The sequence below is a fragment of the Vanessa cardui genome, chromosome 14, assembly GCF_905220365.1.
Source record: "Vanessa cardui chromosome 14, ilVanCard2.1, whole genome shotgun sequence".
NCBI lineage: Eukaryota > Metazoa > Arthropoda > Insecta > Lepidoptera > Nymphalidae > Vanessa > Vanessa cardui.
Genome location: NC_061136.1, coordinates 14,335,510 through 14,342,049, shown reverse-complemented (window position 1 = coordinate 14,342,049; position 6,540 = coordinate 14,335,510).

Sequence of the window (6,540 nt, the reverse complement as noted above, 5' to 3'; positions counted from 1 at the left end):
TGCTCGATCGATCCGCGCACCTGCGTCGCCATGGCAACGACCCGCCCGAGAGTGCGACCACACTACCAGCGGACGCGACAGCGTTTCTTACTTATTTTAACGAGGATTTATCTTTTGACCTTTCCTTATACATACACAAATATACTAGACCGCGAGGCACATTGGAGCAGGATGGTAGTATACGCTATCTCTTTCCTCAAAGGGAAAGATAGTGAGATATTTACAGGTTGTTACTTTATTTGACTTTTAAATGTTAATTAACGACTGTTTAGGTAAACACTGATATACCCTACTCGACATTATTGATTCGATATTCGAAAGAAAAACAAACGGTGATTAAATATTTTCTTCCTTAACAATATTAAAAGGAAAATCGGTCAATAAAACAAACAAGTAATTACACACCAATTATTTTTGTAATGTAATACATTTGTAGAGCTTTCGGTATTTAAAAATAATTATTTAGCACGCTTAAAATAAAAAAAAGGTTTTGCTTACGAAGAATATCTGGCTGTCATTGTAAATGTTGTTATAACACTTTTAGTAATAACATCCTCTGTAATCTTCATATATTTATCCTGCTACACGTAATTCGTAGCGCTCCGGTCCGTAAATAGCGCACCTGTAATACTTTCTAAGTACTCCTCGCAAACATTTATAGAATTCCTTTTATAGAATACAGTTACCAAGCTATCATTATTTCTTACATAATGTAAGGAATACGACAGTCACTCAGTAGAATACTAATTGAGATATTAGTTATGTATATTAATGGCAAACTTTTATCATGTTTGACGCTTTCATCGATGAATCAATACATCATACCAACTCTATTCGTCTATCAAAATGTGTGTCGTTGATATCGAAATGATACTTTGAAAATATTCATTAAATTATTTCGGTATAGATATAAATAAATACCACAATTTTTTTATGGCAAATGTATGTGAACAGCAATCGAGGTGTTAAGGCATCTTGCGGACCGGCATGCCGAGGGCGACTAGTGCAGCTCATTCTTGTTGACTGTGCTAGTCGTCTTCACCTTTGGACTTCACTTCCACTTATCACGTGGAGTTGAGTCAGGCTTATGACACAGATATAGTATAAAAAAGGGGTTGCTGATGCTAGTGTGCCGATAGATATTGGTAAGAAATATTCGCCATTCCTTATAGCGTCAATGCGCCACCAAGCGCAGATGTTGTATCCCTTTTGCTGTGGTTACAATTTCTCACTCGCCAGCAATACTAAGTAATGCTGCTTGGTGGTCGAATATATGATGAAACCAAAACCTAAATATATTATATTCAAGCAGGCTTTTCGTTTTGACAAATATCTAAAATAATTAAAGCTAAATTGACTATTCCAATTACTTGCAAAATCCTGAGTCATCATCTAAATTAGCGAACTTAAATTTATATATATCCTACATAAAATGAGAAAGTATATTTTAGCTTTGAAAGTTTATTTTAGCCGCGTCTCTGCAATGCATTCGACTTGCCTTCAATAGTGTAAATAAAACGAGCCCGCTGCGCTTGTCGTCCTCTCCGCGGCGACGACTGGGGTTGCGTAATTAAATAACCAGGAGTCCGGTCGATGTTTTCTTTTTGGACTCACATATCATGCACCACTCTGAAAGCTTTTAGGGACTCTTCAAAAGCTTTCATGTACGTCACTGTCTACATAAAGTAACTTAATTATATTTTAATTATAAATAGTATAAAGTAAAAAAAAAGTCTAGATCTTTATTTCCCTTTCATTCCTCGTTATTGATATATACATATAATATATTAAATGAATTGTCCCAATCATCCAAATAACTGACTGACTCGCCTTTCCTACTTCATTGTTACATCTTAGCTTCTTTTAGATAAAGGGAAAGGAAGGCCTAAGCCTCGCAGTGAAAAATTGACTACTTTTACTAATAGTGTAGTAACAACGACTGTCAATGTCGTAGTAGTAGTAGTATGTAATATCGTAATAGTTCACTACTAATACTACTACCTTTCTTCAATACGTTTAAATAGAAAAGTTATTTAAAAGATCTTATTTAAGAAGATTATTCTGTACACAACAATTATTATAAAATTTTGACCCTCATCTAGCTTAAACTGTTTCACAAAGACTCGCGACATAAATTTCTCTCAAAATAAACAAGTAACCGGATCACAGCGAGGTATAATATGAAATGTCATTCTAAAATATTTAATGTGTCTCCGAGCTATGAAAGAGAATCGAAGCGATCCCCGTGGGAAGCGACACCTGGAGGGGTAGGGGGAGTCTACGTACGCTATATTCGATATCGAATGTAAATTTATACACTGTCTATTATTATAAATGTTTTTAAGCGAAGTAGGGGATTGATGGACATTAATGTTTGGATTTCTATTTTGTTATATTACCGCTTGGCTGTTATACAATAACCCATATTGTGTGTGCACTATATTTGATGGACATGAGCTTATTGAATGGATCCAAAACATACATAGCTCTCTCATTCAAGATATTACTTGCCTTCGTTGTTTGGCGTTTGGATCACTGATTTTTTCACAGCTCAATCTAAGGAAAAATCTTCTTCTGCTTTTATTCATATATATTGAATATTTTGCTATTGATTTACAAAGAACTGGCACAAATGCAAACAAGCTTAAATCCCGAAAAAAAATATATAGAACACGGTTGCATAATATGAATGTAGAACAGCGAATGGATGAAGTCGCTAATAAAATATTACTTAACGATTCTGGTTCATTGCTTTAGAATCCTTTGACTATCATTAACATGTTTGTGACAGAATTGCCCTCAAAGGCCTTGGTGTATTTTGTGGGCATTGTTTTTGTGCAAAACAGTGTTTTATAAGTCTCAACTTATTTATATGATTATAAAGCTAATATATATAAATTGGTTAGGTTAGAAGTAGCAACACGTAAATGTCTCAGCTGTCCAAGTGCCGCCTTACTTTATAAAGTCGTTTGGAGCATATTTCACTATGCTACTGATATATAGATAACGAGACACACAGGCTGAACATAATACACGAACAAGTATCCTGACTATTTTCCTTCACTGCTAAGCTCCATCTGATAAACATTAATGACGAAATATATACTTTGACGTAGTTTGACGCATACTTACCACTGGAGCTGTGCACTATACATATATTGTTGGGCGTGGAACATTTTCATGTTTGATAACACGCGCATCCAGCTGCAGGAAGAATGAAACTGGTAAATTCTTATCGGTAAATAAAATATAGATTCAGTAGTTTCAGACGGAACGTGTTCACAAATTCAGTTGCAGCAGAAATTGAGTCGGAATTCAATTTCAAACTGCGCCGTACGTTTTATTGAGTTCGCTTTTAGTGCTATATTTTATTATTTCAAATGTTCAGCTTATGTGTGTGTAAAGTTTTCGTTTGCATACTTGAAATAATCATAATTTAAAAATGGAACTCTTCTTACAATACTGTGAAATAAAACGTTAAGTATGTAATATAACATCAAGGATATTTATTCGGTTTAAATTTTGATCTATTCTCTACATGTACTTTACTTGTACTTGGTAGCAGGGCTTTGCAAGTCCGCGCTGGCAGGTTACACCTACTCCTTACATACTCTACAGCTAAACGGGAATATTCAATAATAGCATTGCTGCTTATTAGAATGATAAATAAATAAATAAATCACAATCACAAATCACATACATTACTCTGATCCCAATGCTGGAGCACTTGTGTTATGGAAATCAGAAGTAACGACGGTACCACAAACAACCAGACCCAAGACAACATAGAAAACTAATGGCAATCTACATCGACTCGGCCGGGAATCGAACCCGGGACCTCAGAGTGGCGTACCCATGAAAACCGGTGTAAACACCACTCGACCATGGAGGTCGTCATTAATATTTTATTACATGTCTATAGCAGTTGATGCCCACTTAAAATCAGGTGGTCGATGTGATCGTCCACCAAACCACAAAAAAAAATACATCTTGTGAATTTAATATTGACATACAAAAGATTTTCCTACGAAACGTGCCGATTTCCTCACGATGTTATGCCTCACCGCGCGGGAAATAAATTAAGCACACAAACGAAGCTCACGAAAGGTCAGCGTGCCGCAATATTTGGTTAAGGATCACGATCTCTAACCACGGAGCCATTTCTGCATCCGAAATGGATTGCTGCTTTGATTTTGATTCATTTAACAGGGTTTAAGCCTCAAGTCGGATCGAAATTTTTATTCCATTTTCAAAAAAAAAATCTAAACGGGAGTGTAAAAAGTTCGTAAAGTATAAAAAACCGTTGGTCCAGCATTCAGCTCTCCGACCCATGAGGGATAATGGCAATCAAAAATCGAAATCGAAATAAACTTTATTCCAGTAGACTTTGACAAGCATATTTGAATCGTCCTTTAATATTACCGACGGTTCGGGAAGTAGATTCTACTGAGAATAAACGACAAGAAACTCTTTTTTAACTTTTAAAAATACAGTCATGTTAGTTATATGCGCCTGTGTTTGCGTACACACTTATGATAATCTGAGTAGTTGATTACTTTCCTAAATCTCAAATCGGTCAGGACGACATAAGCATGGTTGAATACCTACGTGTATTAATCGGGATGATTGCCGTCATTGCTCTAACAGACTTCTGATGCAAATGCAGTATTTATTTCACAAAAGTACGTCTATAATTTATTTCGATTTATATTTCCCATGGACATTCGGTTGATACATGTTCCGAACGTAATAAAATTTCGTCCGTCCCCGGGGAGCCATCGCATGATCGTTCACTGTCAGCCGGCAGACCCGAGGCCACAGCTAGTTGGCGAACACACTTTATTTAGATATACGTATAATGTTATACGTATTTTATATTTCGAATTCGATTGGTTTTCTCAAGAACATATTGTGATGAAAGACTATCTTGATAGATTTTTTAACCCTATCATTCGTGTTCAAATAAGACACAATGTTAAATAGGCATTCTTAATGACGTAGGTAGGTGGACGAGCAATGGCTCCGTAAGCAATTTTAACCATCCATTACCTATCTCTAAGCTAAAGCTACCGCTGGTGTGCATACTTGGTGTATAGTTCATACCGACAGAACCGGTAAGAAACTGAGTTAGTATTATATTTTATACAAAATAGATAATTAATTAAAAAAAAAAGAATTTGATGGTTAAATTTAAATACCAATCTACCCAAAAAGGCTTGCTATTTTGGTAGGTTGGTATTAAAATTTTGCTGTGTTGCGGTTTTAAGGGTGTGTCAAATAGTATTCTTACAGCTCAAAGGTTATAGAAATATAGAATAAAGATTGGTGTTATGTTGGTGGCGATGGTGGCTGGAACAAGTCATATATGTCGGTGATGACCACTTCCCATCGGCATTCTTACAGAAAATTAAAAAAACACATTCCATTTTAACGAATTCCGTAATAGAATTAAAAAATCAAGCTAGCCGGAGCTCTGGTAATTCGCAAACAGGACTCGTTCGCAAACAATTCGCCAGATCCGTCCGCAAATAGATCTACAGGCGAGTCTCTAAACAGAGCCGATGCTATTTCCCGGCGGATATTGCCACTACGTTTTAACTTCTCCCTAATCCCGAGTGTGAAGTCTATTTGCTAAGATGCAGGTATATAGGAATTGGGTTAGCGAATACATTTGATGATTTATATTTATACTAGTAATCACCGCGGCTTCTCTCGTGTTTTAGGGTGATGGTTGTCATGTGTTGGTGTAACCTATGTAATTTCTTGGAGTGCAAGTTCGCTCATACCAATGTTCATTAAAAAAAAATTAAGGTTAAGCGGTTTGATCGTGAAAGAGCGACAGCCAGACAGACAGACAGTTACTTACTACATTTATGATTTGCATATAGATTTAACCCATATTGGTAAACGAAAATATTCTAAGAAATTTGCCTCTATAGAGTGTAATTTGGCCAGGCTTTAGTTGTGGATTTACATAATAAAAGCCAGATATGTCCTTTTCCATTGAAAAGAGTTATCCAAAGCTTTTCCGCTTCCCTGAATACTTTGGTCTCAGATTCATATATTACGTTGCAAACCAACCAACCATTAATAGTTTGTTCCTAACATCGTTTTCAGGCCATTGTTGAAATATAATATATATGTATATCCAATTTTTAATAAATATGAGTTATCATTTATTATTAAAATCTCTCATTGTTCTAGGATGGGGCGAGTCGCTGCTGTCACTGCCAAAGAAATGGCTCAGCACCCAGGTCTACGGCACCGACGACGAGGAAATCCAGGTACGTGCTTGGGGGTGGATAGTGGGGGGATATTTGGGACTCCATACCGCCTATTGCAACAAAATACGCACTAAAAAATAAACGGCACCCAAGTTCTTTGGAGGATGCCGCCAAATAACGAGATCAGTTGCGCACACCACCTATGCTAATTTTCTTCTTTAATTTACTAACATATCAATTAGCTAGGCTTAATTTAAAAAAAGACGAAACTTGGAAGTCACAACCATGAGTAAGTCCATGTGCAATAATTTACGGC